This window comes from Corvus kubaryi, unplaced genomic scaffold (assembly GCF_017639235.1).
Source record: "Corvus kubaryi isolate FWS band 111438036 unplaced genomic scaffold, C.kubaryi_AGA036_p1.0 37260, whole genome shotgun sequence".
In the NCBI taxonomy this organism is placed as follows: domain Eukaryota; kingdom Metazoa; phylum Chordata; class Aves; order Passeriformes; family Corvidae; genus Corvus; species Corvus kubaryi.
Window position 1 is genome coordinate 5,522,065 of NW_024581077.1, and position 18,794 is coordinate 5,540,858.

Below are 18,794 nucleotides of genomic sequence, written 5' to 3' on the forward strand. Positions count from 1 at the left end.
GTCAAACCTTTTGTATTTAGACAACATGTTTCCTATATATAAAACTAGAAGGGGAAATTCCCTTATTAACAGAAGATTGAGCATGACTAGCTGGAAGGGAGCCACAGAATGGATTTTATGAGCAGGATTTTTAAAATTTTTTGAGAGGGGCTGACTGCTTCCGTTCTCAAGAGACAAGAACTGGTGCATTTTGGAACATTTGGAAAACAAACTGTTAGGCTTGGAAGGCAGAAAGGGAAAGAATTTCACAGCTGAAGAATGTAAAACCATGCCTCTCTTCTCTGAAAAGTACTGCAGGCTGAGAAATTCCCTGTATACGCTGACAAGGTGTGTTTAAAGAAAGAACTACCATTCTTGAATATTGGGCTTATGATCCGTTGGAGAGATTGTGAAAGTCTTTAAAGAACATGCCAGTATATTTGCTACCTAATAACTTCAACAAGCAGTTAATGTCTTTTGAGGAGATACAGTAAAAATTCTCAATCAATTTATTTCATAATGGAGTTTAAGAGGTGGTTTCATCATGGTCTACAAGCACTTAAGTGAAGAAAACCATCTGATGGTAGTGACTTTTTAATTTACTGGAAAGTCATAATGAGTTTCAGTGGGTAGAAGCTGATGCTAGATAAATCCAGGCTAGAACCAAGGTACGTATACTAAGTAAAGATAATTATGCATTGGAAAAGCCTTCTTGGATGCATGATGAATTCCTCACCACCTGAAGTCTAAAAGTTGAGTCTGGATATTCTTTACTGGAGTTTGTGACAGTTCAAGCAGAAGCCATAATCTTGATACAGGAATTAGTGTGTGAAGTTCTTTGTTATGTGCTTGTCCAGAAATCAGACCTGTATTTTACTGATCTGTTTTGACCTTAAATCCACAAAGACTAGGTAAATGTTGAATAATTTATTTTATGTTATTCAGAAACTCCACAGATGTTTGCACATAATGGGATTGAAACAACAGATTCATGTAAGTACACCAGTGTAAGCCAAATGTACCAGACAAAAGAGGGGACATGCTTCTACCCTCCTGACCTTGCCTTCCAAAACTGGTTTCATGATGGTTATCTGGAACACTAGAATGAAGTCTGTTCTTGCAATGACTCTCCAAACTGTAACAGAGATACATGAATCTTCACAATACAGAGGGTGAATGGTGTCAATAATTAACATTTTTTTTCCGCCCTCAATTCGTTTATTGCTGAGTTTAGTCCTGGACTCTGGTGCAATGTCTTAGATTGCCGTGTTTCCTTTTTCCAACTGAGGCAAAAAATGTTGTGATTGGAAAATCTAGATTTGACACAGAAAGTAGTGATTGAGGTTCTTGTTACAAAGCCAGGATCAGTAACTAGGGTTTTTTTCTTTTTTTTTTTTCCCTAATCTAGCCAAACTCAAAAAAAATAAGAATTAAAATACTCGTGAGGTTAGTGTTGGAAAAGCTGGAGGAATATGCAGCCTCAAACTAAAGACTGAATCAATGGAGTTAGAAACCAGAAGATTCCCTTGCTTTTTATTTTCAGTGTTTGGGTGAAAGGATAAAAGAGATGTTAGGTCTTTTCTTCCTACAGGAATATTCATCAGAATCCAATCTAACCTTTCTGTTTAAGGATACAGTACAACATTTTTTTTATTTTAGCTCAATTGATACATTAAAATTCTGCCTATTTAATTTGCTCACTCCTGATTTCTCTCAGAAAGTAGAGAGAGTTTAGACACTTGTCAGCACATAATAAAAAAGCAATCTTTAGGCTCATTCTGTTGATAAAGGAACTGATACATCTAACTCAGTTTTACACATGCTCTATAAAATTTTAAAGAACTTAGCCTTTCTTAACAATTGAATGCTAATTAAGGGTATTGATTCCACTTAATGAGTTGCAAACACTCTTAAAAAGGTCAGACCTGAAGAGGGTTATGTGGAAATGTATAGAACTTTCAATATTTTTAGTTCATTGCTATTTAAGTATGCACCTAAAGAACATCTGATGAAATGTTAGAGAGTAATGAATAACACTAATGTTTTCCAGCTACATAAATGAGTTGGATTAGAGCTGACAAGTGTTCTCTGTTATCTGGCCACCATTTCACATTGTATATCCTCAGCTTTTCAATTTATGTTAAAAGGGGTTGAGATGGAGAACCTGGGCACATTTAGTAGTTCTCTTTCTCCAGCAGTGGCTGCAAGCAGACTGCAGGAGAAAAGGATGAACTGAACATGCAAATTTGATGTTTACACCTAATACTTTCCCATCCTCTAACCATCTTCAGGTGAGGGGATTTCCTGAATCTCTGCACTTTAGGTGCTGTCTAGTAAATCACAAGAGATGTTTTTCCAAACACTTCTTCAAGGACCATTTTTCTTATTTCTTGAAGGTATGTACAGAAGAAACAATCTTTTTTTGTCTTATGTAGGTTTGGATGTAAACAGCATTTCTTGAAAATAAATATAATTGTGAGCAGTCAAAATGTGGAACAACAGTATGCACAAGGAGTAAAAAGAGCTCACATGTGTTTAAAAGGGTTGAACCACCACAGTTATGAAAAACACAAAGTTGAAAATCTCCTCACTGGGAGTTAAAGATGTGAAAGTATTTACGGAAAATATGTATAAGGAATCTTGACATATATCTCTTACTTAAAAGTATATATTTTTCTGGCCCATTATGAGACCTCCCAAAAAAACTCTCATTGTGTCACAAGTGTCTCTTCATCAGAATCATTATTAAATATGACAAGAAAAATTAATTTCATTTATTTAGTGATATATTTTTATCAAGCACTCAGTTGCAGTGAACTCTAGCTCCTTGCTTTTCTTGAATATTTTTAGAAAGTTCAACTTCAGTGTCACATTCCTGTATGTTCAGCACGGCAGCTGATACTGGGAAATGCCCTGTGCTCATTCTGGAAGCGTTTGGACATAGCAGAGGTGGGATTTTCATATCTGATTTTAAACATCTACTATCTGAGCTAGTTAACCAGGCTCCAGTTATAATCAAAGATGAGATACAATGGGTTTTACAGTAAAAATTGTCATCTTAAGGAAGAGGTCTAAAAGAGACGGATGTCTCGTACTGTAGCAGTGCTGTTCACTCTTCCTGACTGGAAAGGGAGCCTAGGGTGACTGGCTCAGATGCAGATGTCTAACTTAGGTGTGATGAATCTCTCTCTAGGGTTTCTCCTGTCCCTCCTTGTTAACTGTAGAAATAATCCTTCTTCAGATTGAAAACTTTGGAAATAAGTCTTGTAGGAAGCCAAATATCTTTATGGCTTTAAAGCATTATAAAAATTTTTGCCACTTCAAACACTTGTGAGCAGTGATCAAAGAACTTTTGAGCTTGAAGCCACACTGCTGTATACTTTTGCACTGTTGCCCTACTCAGGTATCCTGAGCTCTTTCTCATGCCTTGAATATAATCTCATTCTGTTTAACACATTGTTCTTCTTTTCTGGTTTTCAATGCTTGGGTTGTTAAAAAACAAAAACATGCCCAGAGACAGATGTAAAATTGCTGAGCTTTTCTCAAATCACTTCAGTTCAGTTTCCACTGTGTTCATAAGCATCTTTTTCCTTCCACTGATATTTTCAAATACTTAAACTCTTCAAGTTGCCATTTCTTCCAAGTTAAAATTTGGCATCTTGGACTAATTTTGATACAAATATAAACCACAGATCTATCTACAAAAAATATAATACAGAAAGTAACAACAAAAATATTATTGTGAACTGTAGGACTTTAGATTTCTTTTTGTAAATATGTAGCACATAAGAAGCTCGCTTTCCTTCTCTTTGCAGCATGACTGACAGATTTCTAACTATTGTAAACCAGAAACTAGCTGCCACTACATACATTTTATGAATGAATTGGTGTTAACTGACACTAGCAGTGCCAATTAGCAATACATAAATGAATCATTACAGTGACCACATACGTCACCACATGCAGTTTGTCAGTCTCTCTCTTTCCATAAAATCTATACCGCATTCACAAGAATATCTAAGCTGCTGACAAGGAGCTCGCGAATTTCTGTTTAAAGCACAGCTGAATCCTGGAAATGATTCTTCACTTTACTAGATAACAGCATTTAAGCTGTCTCAACAGAGCTGGCTTCATGAGCATTTTACCACGTTCTATGAAACTCCAATGAAAAAATCTATTTTCACACAGAGAAACAAACAACAGCAACCCAGTGAAACAGTTTCACAAAGTACAAGTGTGTTCCTCTTCACCCTCCCAAAGATCACACTTCTTTGGATATCCATGTACATGTGTGGGTGCAAGTAAGTGCTTCTTCTGTAGAGTTGTCCAGTCCCCTTTTTCTTCTACAGCTTTCATCAGAACTTATCTTCCATGTAGTGTTAACTCAAGGAGCATCATGCTTAACCTGGTCTTTGATCAGACATAGAGGTCTCTAAACGTAGACTACCTAGACAAGTAGGTGTAGCATGGTTTTACATTTCAGTGTAGGAGTGCTGAAAAAGGTGATGCAGGGATGGTTCAAGTGCTGAGTGCTGCTTGACACAGCTACCTTGCTGTTAAAGTGGTATTTTGCACAATAATTGTAAGAACTTGACAGGAATGGATGCTGCTCTGAAAAATCAGTGAAAGTGCCAGCAAGTCCACATCCAAGTCTGGATCACTCTCTGGAGGATCCCTTCCCTGAACTGACTATAATGGAAGCCCGGGGAAATTTGTCTTAAGTTGTCCATGACTAAAGTTAGCCTTTGTGTATATCCATCCCTCTGTGAGATATATCAAATATGTGTAAATGCCTGTTACAGTCTTTAAACTGACTGCTCCTTCACATCACACTTAAAGTAATACATAGGCAAAATGGATGTAAATATAAATTAGTTTTGAAGTACATAGAGTTCCAACATTCCCTTTGTCAGCCACAAAATCTGAAGAGGAATCAAAGTGTGGGTGACCTGCGTCCCTGAGGTAACTTGAATGACAATAGACAGTTGCGTGGAAGAAGGGAATTCCAGGCCAGATCTTCATTTCATCACATAGCACCTTTCATGCTATGCTCCTAGTCTGTCTTCCTTTAATCCACCTCCTCTGTGTGTGATCTAATAGCCAAATGAATTGGACAAATTAGGAGCCTGAGAAGGTGCAGTAGAATCCTATGTGTGTACATATATATACAAACACTCATTTTTGAACAAGGGGCATTCTGCCGTTCCAGAGGTATTGCAGGGTACATCCAGGCCAGGTACATGTTGTTGTGTGATACAATGCAGGACCTCTGAGGTGTGCCCTTTAGGAACCGACATGCTCTTTGGAATCTGAGGGTGAGATGTGTTGCCCTATTATGTAAGTGGCAGAGGCTGCTTGTTATGTATTTGACAGAGGCCAGTATTCTGTGGCAACTAAGCTGAGTCAACTGAACTGCCTTTCAGACTCTCTGAAGTCATATGTTGTTGACTTTCTAATTTAAGAAAAATCTCCATAGAATTTACATTCCCTGGTTCTAAATGGACTTCCACTCAAAATCACGTTTCCAAGCAGCCACTTATCATAGCAAACCACAGAAACACGTACAATCACAGAATGGTTTGGGTAGAAAGGCACCTTGAAGGTCATATAGTTCCAGCCTCCCCTCCATGTTTCTTTTAGCAATGATGTCACATTGCAGAGGTATCTATCCTTCCTCCCAGTCCTGCTCTACCTTCTATTCTTGTCCACGTGCCAAAACAAGACATCTTCAGTACTGCACTGTAAATCCTGAGCATTCGGAGCAAAATAATCAATAAACAGGTTCCATAAAACAAATCTTTAGGTTTCTTACAGCCATATTGCTGCAACTGTTGAAATTCATGGCAAAGGGGGATTTTATTGCTCAGTTATGACTTAAAAATCACTTTTGCCCCATCAGATTCCAGTTGGCTACATTAGTTTTTACTCTAGGCTGTTTGTACAAACCTCCACTTTCTCTGAAGGTCAGAGGTACTATTTTAGGAGGGTGGATTGGTATTCTTTTATGAGTGATTGTCATAGATAATGGAAAATGGCAACTGGTTTTGTTCTCAGTGGGATGTGTCTGTAAGTAATTATTAAGAAAGACTAGAACTTTGTACGGCTGATTGTCTCTTTTAAAACTATAAATAAAAACTGAGAGCAATTAGGGCTAAAGAACAATCTGGATGTAATTTGTGTTCAATGCCTAACACAGCAGGACTCTAATTCAAATGGTGTTATATGCCATGATATGATATTTCCACAGTTCTGTGATTCCCAGATTTGAGCCTGAAAAAGCTCAAACGCTATAAAAAGTTATTTCTAATAAAGTGGATTTCTGGAAACGTTTGAATTGCATGAGTCTATTCTTTCGTGATATGTTGCAGGGGTTCCCACATGCAAGGCTTTCCCAAAGCTCTGGAAAACATGTTTTTGACACATCTTCATCCCAAATAAAATCCTATCTACAATAAGACTGGCCCAGCTATAAAATATAAATAGAAGGTTTAAGGGACAAAAGTAATGTATTCAGAAGTTAATTCTTTTGGAAAAAAGCTTTTAAAATGGCAAGAAAAGTAAAATATAAAGAGGTAGAACACCCTCCAGCAACAGTGGAAACACTAAAAGGATTATTTATCATAGGTAAAAGACAATTCAAAATGACATGGCAAAGCACAATAGCCCCTAGTTGTGCAGGGACTGGGTTACCCAATTATGCAATTCATATTGGAAACAAATGGTATCTTATAATGCTCATGACATGTTAAATACTCAATTCTGAACCGCAAAATGCCTGAAGTTTTTAACTAGAAATGCAGCTGTGTCAATTAGATGCAGCACATAGTACTTACACTTTCTAGTAATACAACTGGGGGAAAAACCTGCAAAAAATAAGACTGTCTGTATGAAAATTAAACCAGCTGATAACTTGTGTACATGTGTGGCCTGCAATTTATCTTCAATTTAAAAGGTAGAATAAAAACAAAACCAAAGCAACCCAAAACCTTTCAGACATTCTTGCATGTTTAACTGCTCTGAAATCACTTTCTTTATTCACTCAGCATTCAGATTACTTAATACTCTTCATAGCTTTTTCAGGTAATTTTTATATAAACATATAAACAAAACAATAATATTTCAAGGATGGTTGACCTGTTTTCTTTGTCCAGTAGTGAAACTGTGCATTTAGATCTTTCTTCAAACTCTCACTTTCTCACCAGAAAGCCAAAACACTTTCAGTAAGTCATTTGGGATTGCCGAAACTTGTGTTTGTTGTAACTAATTTCTGCAAACACAGAAGCAGGTCAGTTAACTCAGCTGTCTCAGAAAGCTTCAGGTGTTCTAACATACAGGATGAGGTATATACCTAATGTCCCATTTTTTCCCATCAGGCCTGTTTCCAGTTATTGCCCTGACTCCTGTTCCTCACTGTCACCATGTGTGTACTCCATGATGCTGTGTTACAGTCTAGGATGACTATCCATTAATGACAACACAATGGAGCAGTTGCAGCCATTATCATAAAAAAAACCCCACTAAAAACAAACCAAACAATCTAAAAATTGCTCTACTTAGGACTTATCTTGATGAGTAGCACAGATGTCATATTAGACGTGTCATTCTGCTTATCCAGAGAAGGACAATAGAGCTGAGGAAGAGTCTGGAGCACAAGTCTTATGAAGAGTGGCTGAGGGAGCTGGGGGTGTTCATTCTGGAGAAAAGGAGGCTCAGGGGCCTTCTCACTCTCTACAAGTACTTGAAAGTAGGTTGCAGTGAGGTGGGGGTTGATCTCCCAAGTAACAAGAAATAAGACAGGCGGAACTGGCCCCAGGTTGTGCCAGGGGAGGTTTAGGTTGGATATTAAGAAAATTTCTTCCCCAGAAGGGTTTATATATCCTTGGCCAGATTTCTGCTTTCTTCAGATCTGCTAACTGAGTACTCCGGCAGCTGCAGTGCCTCTCCAATTTTATTCCGGAAAGGGATAGAGGAAAAAAACATGCATACTTCTCTTCCTAACTACTGACTGGATGGTGATGTTGCTCAGATCTGCCAATGGTGATGATCTGAGGCTCGGCTGGTATGCTGTCTCTAATTTATTTTGGCCATCTGCTTTTCCTCCTTCTAATTGGTGCATGTTAAGAGAGAAAATATTCTTAAAGAGCATTTAAGATGAGGATGCTTCTGGACTCACTAAAAGCAGATTGAATTGTAATATTTGTTTTTCATTGGGCAGATCAATCTGTATCTCAGCAACCATTTCATATTTGGCGAGACTATTCCTTTTACATAAAGTGATTACATATACTAAGGTTGTTATTGGTATGAAGGATGCATTAGTAAAAGTGAGAAAAGATCTCTTTTAGCAGGTTCTCCACACTTGTAAAATATTTATGTTGTAGCCTGCATATTCTGCAGTTTCTTTGTAAACACTGAGCTTTATGTGTATTATTAATGCTCAGGAGATGAAACGTGTATTGAAATAGGGGCCCTGAACAGGGATTTGTATTCTCTGATCCTTCACTGAAACAACAGCCTTAAGGTTTGTCCATTGACTTCTCTCATCATCTCAGGGGATACCTCAGGAAAGGTGTCTGAAGTTTAATCTGCAGTACTTTTCTGACCCTAGCACCATGGGTTTGTTCAGGGGGAGTTAATTTTATTAAAGCCTGAACTCTCATTGGAGAAAAATTTCACAACCGTGAAGAAGTCTGCCTTCTGATCCACTGCACTTTGCAGATTGCAGGAGTGGGAGACAGCTAAACATTGTCAAAATAAAAATAGACAAAGTAATTTTTGTTTCCCCTGCACTTTCTGGATGGGATTCATGTTTTCTAAGTTAACCAGCTGGCAGTGCAGGCTGAAATGACCACCTAAACAACCTGTGTGAAGAGAGGGACATCCACACAAGTGACTTGATTTGCTCTCAGAGGTGTTTCTCTTTCTCTACCAGCTTCACACAGGAGTCTAACAACTACCTTAAACTAAGCTTTAAGGAAATAAAGCAAAGCAACACAAATTATACTTTCAAACAATTTTTTTTTTCTAGTGAGACTGACATGGGATTTTCAAGCAGCACCAGAAAAATCTCTTCATTCGAGTAGATAAATACAATTTAGTTTTTATTCATTTTGTATCATGAATATGCTTTTTTATGATATAGATTAATCAACATTTTTTGATGAAGTAAAACCTACCCACCTGTTATTATTTTGCTGTATTGTCTTCAAATGTCATTTTCCCCAGTAGTAATCTTAGCTAAAATGTCTTGTAATAATAACTACACTCTCCTAGTAGATATGGCATGAAATTTCAGTAGCACATAGTATTTCTCACTGACGCCGTACTTGCATTTCTTATTTACAATATTCCTCAAAGAATTATGGTTTGTTTTGTCTTTATCATCTTACAGGACACTGGTAATAGTATATGGATCCTGTTGGAGATAGAGTATCATACAAGTATTGGATGAATAGCAAACAGCCTTGCTGGTAAGTCGTTGTATTCTTTCTGCTCTTTTACCACATTTCAGGTCCAGGAATGTGAAGGAAGGTTTACTTCCTGTTCAATATGATGTTTACTAAAAAACAAACAAAAAAGGGAAAAGCAAATTAAATAATATGTTTTAAATATTTGCAGTTCCCTTCCCTTTCACAAGTAGCTTCAGTATTACTATATCTTTTTTCCCTCCTCTCTTAGAGAAACATTTTCAGTTTCCACTTTGTGCCATTGTGCATCATGAGGCTTTGCAGGTTGCTTTATCTGCAGGTACTCCCTCATCAGAAATGTCCAAAGTTCAGTTTTACAGGCTAATACAAGAGTCATAATGGTTCTTGCTATTTTTTTAATCTTTTTTTTCCTTGTTGGGCTTTCTTTTCTTTTTTCATTTTTGGATTGATCTTATTTTATTCACTGTAGGTATTGTGCTTTTGGTTTGTTTTTGATGCTAAAGAATGTTTGTTTGCCTATAAACCTCAATGCAGTTTTTATTTGTAGCTGATTAACATATGTCAGTTACTAAAGGTACTTGAATAGAGAGTATCTAGAAAATCATACATTTAAAAGATTAGTTATAAAGTCACTAGTCAAAACCACCCAAGCTATAGCCCTATTGATATTTCTGGTTTATTGTATGATGTTGATTGAGTAATTTCTGAAGAGCAGGAACTATGTTTCTGTGTGGAGATACAGTAATGCATGTACAGTGGTGTATGAACTGAATTATTCTTCTTTACATAATTTGAGAGCTCACTGGGTAGCTGTTAAGAATGATTAAACTCCATTAGGCCTGATAAAACCTATTTCTTCTTAAAATATTGCCAAAAATGAATAGTATAAAATATAACTTTTTGTTTCTAGTGGAGTTGCTTTAACTCTTGCATTTTCAATACTGTCTGCAATGCTGATTGCTACTTCCATCCATTGGGTGTAAAATCTGCACTTGAAATGCTGTTAGTGCTGGGATTTTGTATCAAAAATGTGGAAAAGAGACCAAAGGTGAAATCACCAGGTTTGAGTTGCTAGGTTGCTGTATAAAGATACACTGATGAAACACAAAGGATATTTTATTTGTTGTTAGCCACAGTGACTGAAATACTTAACACTTTGAAATGTCTTGAGTTGAAAACAAATAGGTCTCCTCTGTTAAGTCTCTATCAGCAAGAAAGAAAATATCTGGAAAAAGTATTAGTGTTGTATTTTCACATATTACCTGGATATATACCAGGAGGAGGGAATCAAAATCTGTGCTTGGCAGAAGGGGGATTATTTCTACAGATAGTGTTCAAAACTCAACTGGACAAAGTCCAAAACAATCTCATCCAGTTAGACTTGCTTTTGAGGTAAGGATGGACTAGACATACAGAGGTCCCTTCCCACATAACTTATCCTAAGGGTCTGGCATTCTATGTAGCTGGGTGAGATGTATGATGGTCAGAAAACTGTTTTATGATCTACACACACCAAGGTACTTTACTTAATCTTCAAGAGAAATTACATGATTTAATATTCAATGGATGAGTGCAACTGAACTCTAAAGATGCTGAGGGAAGTTGGGGAGCCAGAAGAAAAGAAGTGGGATTTCTTTAGTAAGGTTAGGATCCTGCTGCGGGAGATAATTAGGTACCTAATACCACAGATGTACACATAATTTGTCCTGTGGTTTTAAGATTTTCTTTTAAATGCTTTTGTTTTAGAGTATGACTTGCTCTCAGAAGTCTGTATGATCACTGACTGCTTTGATCACTGGAGGACACAGATTTTTACATGCTGAGCAAAACTTCAGCTCACTTGGGGAATCATGACTGATTTTACAGAGGGAACTCTGTCCAGTCTTCCTAGCAGGGGGCCATAAAACACACAGGGGAATATGAGTGAAGAATACTATGTTTCTGTAAAAAGGAAAAATGTCATTTTGCAATGTGGATAAAAGTGCAGCCTGCAAAATGCAAAATAAACCACCTGCTATGCTCTGTTTGGTATTGGTACAATCTCAGGAATATCCATTGTGGGACACTTAAAAAATGCTATGAACAAACTGGACATAGACCTATGAGGAAAAATAAGGATGAGTATGAGAGGTTCATGAGAAAGAATGAAAAGAAAGGTGGAATTGCTTGAGCTGGTTTATAGTGATGAACTTCAAAGAAATTATAGGCTTTTAAATAAAGAAATAAATGCTTTATTGTCTCCATCAAATTTATATTGGAGAGAGAAAAATGTTGGGAAATTAAACTGAAGTCAGTTCAGGGCAGGTAGCAGCAGAGAGCTTGGACAGATTGGGAAAATATAGTGCTGGAATATGCTGCTTGGATATATTGTGGAGGGCTTTCAGAATAGGTTGAAGAATCTTCAGTCAGATATAACTGATCCTCCTTGAGATATAGGATTAAGTCCATCTCCTGTGGTCTTTCCCAGCCCTACGTGTCTCTGGTACACTGCCCCTGAATCCAGAGCAAAAATTACCACTCAAGGAAACAGTTGTGTAGAAAGGGTGGAGGGGGGAAGGGAGGCTGTGGATAAATCCACCTCGCTGCTGTACGTTATAGTGGCCAATAAATGCAACCTTTACCTGGTGAAATCTGTATTGTCTGTCTCAGGAGTAAAGAGCATCAGCTTGGGCTTGGTGGAAGCTGAATCCCTGACAGGAGACTCTCATTTACAATCATCTCAAACTGCACTCTCAGTGTGTTGAAAAACATAATGACAATATCTGGTTGCCCTGTTTGCTTTAAAATGGTGTGGCTTAGATACCCTATCTGAAACCAACAGTCCTTATATTCCATACATGATCATATCACATTGACAGATCTACTGATTTGGGTTATAGATTGATGCTTTTTGCAGCAACCATTGCCATGTTGGGGATCTGAAGGCTTCTAAACACCCCACAAAATAGCTGTGATGGACATACACAGCAACTGTACAACATGCGTGGGCAGAATATCTTTTGGGATGCACAAGAAATTAGTACTGTGACTGGAGATGAAATTATTATGAACTCAATTACAAGAAGTAACAGTTCTGTTTCCAAACACTAGGAATCATAATCTTTTTGGGAAATAATCATGCTGTTTATATGCCTTACAATTAGGTGTATGGGTTGGCACACGACACACTTCTCTGTATATCTCAACTATATAGAAATATAAGTAGTTACAACAGTTCTTTTCTGTATGACTAGTAGAATCTGAACTCTTTTGAAAAGGGCTCTTTAGATCTGAGCTCCAGCTTTTTATATTTTGTGCTTTTTATCTGCACTTCACCAGCTTGAATAATACCAATTAGAGCTGCTGCTACACAGTCACCTTTTAATTTTCTGCTTCTCATGCCTTAACATACTCATAAATTTGGGTGTTGACTCTTCTGCTGGATTGTTTGAATAAGAAAAATCAATTTAAGATAAAAACAAGTGTTCTTTTTGTCTGCAAAAATTTCTGGCCTTAATACCCTTGATACTCATCCAGCACAGGTGCTCTACTATGTAATTATTGGAGACAGCTTGAAATAAAACACAGAAATAGGACTGGAAACCTTGAAAATATTGCCATTGCATTAGATAAAGGCAGTTGCAAGATCGCACATGTATCATGTTCCAGTCTTTCACTCTCTGATGATGAAAACTAGCAGTAGTACAGCAAAAGACCATAAAATTGCTAATATCCACTCAAAAAAACTTTTATTGAGTTGCAAATTATTGTAGAGTCAAGTTAGAAGAAGAGATTCTCTCTGCAGAAATGACAGGCAGCCACACCCGAAAAAATTCCAGGACTGAATCCATTCATCAAAAATATTTACAATATTTCCATTTCCTTATGGGTTAAATAATAATAAATATTGAACAAAGAGACTCCAGCTGCAGCTGGAGCATTTTCAGTAAATAGTTAAATACAACCCACAGCAGAGTCTGGGAGCTCTCTCCAATACTTGAATACTGCAAGCTGGTTCCTATTTTATAGGAGACCCCAGGTCAAGGAGAAGTAATTAATCCTGCTTTTGATGGAGAAAAACTTGTAGCTTATCCCTGGAAATGTTTAAAAATGCTGTTTTACTTTAGAAAAGTTACATTCATCATCACTGCTGTTTTTCTGGCATATATGGACATCTTCTGTCTGGTGATGAACAATCTTTTTCTCCAGTCCTGAATCACCTATAGAAGTCAATTTTTATGTGAACATTTGTTTGGAATTTGACTCTTCGTAGCTCTCTGAAGAACCACTGCATTTGTTTAGATCTTGTGAGACCCCAATGCGAGTACTGCATCCATTTCTGGGGTTCCCAGCACAGGAAAGATGTTGACCTGTGGAGCAAGTCCAGAGGAGGCCCACCAAGACAGTTAGACGAAAAGCTAAGAGAACTGGGATTGTTCAGCCTGGAAAATGCTCCGAAGTGACCTAATTCTGGCCTTTCAGTACCCAAAGGGAGACTACAAGAAAGATGGAAAGGGACTTTTTGAAAGACCATGTACTGACAGGACAAGGGGGAATGGATTCAAACTGAAAGAGGGTAGATTTGGATTAGATACTGGGGAGAAATTCTTTCCTGTGAGTATGGTGAGGCATTGGCACAGGTTCCCCAGAGAAGTTGTGGATGCCCCTCCCTGGAAGTGTTCAAGGCCAGGCTGGATGGATGTCAGAGCAACCTGGTCTAGTGGAAGGTGTCCCTGCCCATGGCAGGGGGGCTAGAACAAGACAATTTTTAAAGGTCCCTTCCAACACAGGCCATTTTACAGTTCTATGATTCTAAATTGTGTTTGGGTAGAGAAAGTGTGCTGACAGTATAAATGTTGGGTTCAAAACTGAGCAGTAAGATAGTTCAGTAATATAGTTTCACCATTTTTTCCAAAGAAAAGTTTCTTGTATCTTCTGCCTTTTACCAGCTTCATGGTTAATGGCAAAAATCCAGATAATGAAAGTTTCCATTCAACTTGGAGAAAATTGGGGTTTTGTATATTTTGATGGATTTTTTTTTTTTTTGCCAAGTAATAGTGAAACAAACTGTTCTTGGATGTGTTATCTATTAAAAAAATCTGAACTTTTGTTGCTCATGTTAGTCATGTTAGTCTTGTTAGTGTGTGATAAGCGTAAGGTACAATTCCAGAATTCTTGCTTTTTTAAAGGTGTGTTTTAATTTGTGTTTGTGTCTTCTTGAAAAGAAATAGTTCATTCTGCTGAAAGCAATACAGTCATTAACCAAGTACCTTCCAAGAGAATCTGGGAAGTTATGTGCAAGGTGATAGTCTGTAAATTTCTTGGTTATCTTAAAAAAAAATGGTCAGTTTTTGCCAGAATTGCAAGAAATTGGAGCATTCCTTAAAGGAGAAGTGAAATAAGACAGGTTTTGTGTGTCTGCTAAGTGTTTCGCCTGTTTCAGCCCTGTAGGAAGAAAAGGTAACCTAAGGAGAAGTGATAGTATTACATAGTGGTTCACATCCATGCAAATGTTTAGAAGAAACTGACTCCTCAGAATTCATGCAAGACCATGTTGGTTTTAATACTACCATTTTGTGGAGCATAGTCTAGAGCTTGGTAATCTGAGAAGCAGATGATTTCAGTCAATGAACATGCTTTCTCCATCTCCTCCTGAAGATTCTGTATCCAAAATGAGGGTGAGGAAACAAAATGTAACAGAAATCTTCTTTAGATTATATTTGTTCCTCCTGGGGAAAGACATATATTCTAAAGTGGTGGACTTAATACAGGAAGTCATAAGAATGTGCAGAAACTTACAAAAGAGAGTAAAGTGGGTTAGCAGTGCGTTGGATTCATGTGTTATTCCACAAGTCTGTAGGTATTAGCTGAGACATCAGGTTACTTCATAAGTAAGAATGGCTCAATCTCACAAGACATCTGTTTCTGAAATTAAAAAGCTAACAACTGCATGATTGCCCAGAAAACAATCTTCATTTAATAGAAATCCATGATTCAAAGAGATATGCGAGTTAAAATCTTCTAGGGAGCACGAAGCAATTAATAGTTGGAACTTTTTATAGCACCTTTTACCCAAGGATCTCAAAACACTTTACTGGCTTTAATTAGGCCTCACACTATGCAATATCTGCCTGGAACAGAGAAACATTATTTTTTAATTCTTCATATAGAGGAACATGAGACACAGAGGTTAAATGACTTGACAATGATCATGTAGAAGCAAATAGTAATGATAGGAATAAATCCCAAATCTCCTGCCTTTCAGTCCCATGTTCTATCCATTAGCCAAGTTTCTTTCCTCTGCAATAAACTCAAGGCTTTTTCCTATCTGTTCTGTAACAAATGTGATTTTGACTACAGGATCAAAGCCCAGGCAATTAGAAAGGCTTTCACCCTTTCCAGAAAGAAAAGAAAAAAAAAAAATTGAAAAATCAGTAAAAGACCACTTTCTGCTCTTGGGTAGAGGAGAAACACTATTTACTGCATTGAGAGCTGTGAAAGATATGGAAGAGCAGACTCCAGAGGTAAACACGTTGTCTTTGGAGATAATGAATAAGGGTTTGTGTTTCTGCCTAAGAGGAAGAATAGGTTGGGCTGGGCTTTTTTTGCAGATAATATAAAATGCGAAGAATGCTTTCTGCAGTATACTCAGGAATTCAATGTCAGAAAAAAAAAATCAATCTTAAGGCTGTGAAGGAGATAATCTCCTGGGGAAAGATAATACGGAATCATGTCACCAGGTATAGCCCCTGTAGCTGGGAAGTATTGCATAAGAGACACAGGCATCTATACTCATGCAAACTCTTAAATGCTAGAGTCCTTGGCAGGAAGCAGGGAGAAAGAAGGTCAATATGCTTAAATTAGCAGATAATAGAGATAATTCTGTTGTTGTGCTTCTAATAGCAATTTGAATGAGGATATTAGATAGATAATATGATTTGTTTCTTGTAATTTAAGGTACATTTTGAAAATGGTAGGAAAAGGGAAATAAGTAAAATAACTACACTAACACTAGGAGCCTGAATAAAATCTGTGTGCTTTCACAGCAACCTAATTTAAAGAGCCTGAAGTTTTTATTTCTAGAATTGGTTATTTGTTAGATGCTGTTAATGATTACTGATAAGGGAGAAAGAATTCAGTTCAGTCCTTATATAGAGAAAATCAGGTGGTTCATGAAAACTTGATTCATTTGCCTTACTAGAGACATTTCTAGACTTATCTTTACATCAGACTTGGAAGTGTGAATCCATTGGTTTTTTCCCTGTGACTCTCATTAATTTCGCCATCATAAGCCACAATAAACACTAGAGCTGGCCAACCAGTGCAAATATTTTTTTACCATTTTTCAGCACCAGGAGATCCTAAGAAGTTGATGTATCATGGGAAAAAATGTTCAATCAAATAATGAGTTTAGAATAAATAATGAAACACTTCCATTGATTGAAGTGTCCGCCATCCAAGTGATCCCGAGAACAATTATACAGTCAGGTTATAACAATGTTTCCCAGGCAAAACAAGCCAGCACATCCTCATTTCAGAGGTGATGCTGTGAATTCACTCACAAGGGTTTGTTTCCATAGGTTATTTACCAAATGTTCCTTGGTAATCAGCTAAAATACTAAAGGTACAGGTTAGGAAATTAGAAACTGTTTGCACTGCACTTAGATACAGGAAAAGATGGCACTGAAGTGCTTTCACTGTTCACACTTCACAAAATCTGCCGCACATAGACTTGACTTTTAAATAAATAACCAGTCTTTGCAGTTCTCATCAGGCAGATGCAGTCATTGCAAATGATTTTGCTCTGTGTTACATTTGTCAAAAGCTGTCAGAATGTAGTAAAAAGGTGTTTATACAGAGTAATATGCCGCTTGAACTCCTGTATGTCTCCTAGGCTGGAGATTTTAGATTGCTGATTTGTAAGAAAGAAAGAGTTCCAAATGGGCCTGTTATTTTCAGGCTTTACTCATTTATATATGGTTCACTTCTACACATTTACATGTCCGCGAATTACAGTCAACACTCAAGCCTGAAGGAGGAATTGGATCAGATAGGAAAAGACCGATCTGCTTCACTCTGGGCTACAGTTGTGTAGTTAGATAGTGGGATTTGTGTATAAAATAATCATTATTTTAGCCATAATTTTGCATGCCTTTAATCACGTCTAAAATAGTTTTGTTTAAAAATTAATTTTGTGTCAAGGTTGGAGAGAAAGGGGAGGATTTGGGCATATGCTAAATGAACAAAGTTTACAAAAAATTTTCATACACACATACAAATGTGTGATTCTACTATTTTTTACACTGTGTCTCTGTTCCATTCATAAAGCTTACCTGACCATAAGAAAAAAAAAGAAATCAAAACAAAACCAAGGCTATTGAGTTCTATATAATGCACCAATTTAAGGTGAACATTTAAAAAAACAGTATACTACAGTATTTTCATGCATAACAGGAAATACTAGATTTGTCTGGAAAACAAATAAGAAAGTTACATCCTACTAGTGAGCAGCTACATGTTGGTCCTGTTGCTGACTAAAAGAATGTTATAGCCAACATAATAGTACAAGTTTAATTAATGCAAGTTTTGTGTGAATATTATTAACTGAAAATTATTTAAGAGCATCATGAAGTAGTGGCAGGCAGACATGGAAAGAAGAAAGCAATTGTCAGGAAGAAAGAGAGTTCTTACCATTATTTTTGGCAAGCTGGTTTAGTTGCAGTCATAAACATGTTAAATAAGGAATGAACTGGTGACAAAAAAATGATACCTTCAAGACCTTATATGAACCAATCTTCATTAGTGTGAAAAGTATTATATATGTACCAATGCTTGAAACTAGTATTTCTTATGTTTTATGGGATGAAGCATAAAAATGAAGATTCAAAAAAAGTTACTAGGAACTGAACCTGCTAACACAAATTTTTCTCTTCTAAAATTTGGAGCACAGGGAGAAAATTGCATTTGTCTTTTGATAACCTCCAAAGACACTACTTGATTGTCCTAATTTTTCTGAGAAAACCTTGACCATGTTGCAGGGGCAGAAAGGTCTCAGGAGTCCCTGAACTGCAAATTACTAGAGATTAGCAGTTCACTGGGGGATGAGTTCAAAATATTGGATGGATCTGCTCTATTTTTATACCTCTGCTCTAACTATGGTATGATGAGCATTCATTCTCCACTGGAGAAATTAAGACTGCCTTCCAATTGAAACACTCACTATTCTCCTCATTTCCTTTGCCATTAGAAGAAATTGGCGAAGACCACATGGTCTAAAACCTTCATATTATAAATAAACTTCAGAAAGAGAATTATTTTATGCCATAAGCATAGGTCAGAATTCTATAACTAGATTTGTTTTGAGTTTTAGGCTTTGAAATGTAAACTGTATACTAGACATGAAAAATA

The 18,794-nt window shown here is 37.0% G+C and overlaps 1 protein-coding gene across 1 annotated transcript in view; it reads left to right on the forward strand.

The window, feature by feature from the left end:
* TENM4 (teneurin transmembrane protein 4) overlaps positions 1–18,794 on the forward strand; it is a 928,417-nt gene that overhangs the window by 178,650 nt on the left and 730,973 nt on the right. The window contains exon 2 of the mRNA XM_042024146.1: positions 9,371–9,449. The gene's annotated coding sequence lies outside the window, so the exon portion shown is untranslated. The remainder of the gene's footprint in view (positions 1–9,370; positions 9,450–18,794) is intronic.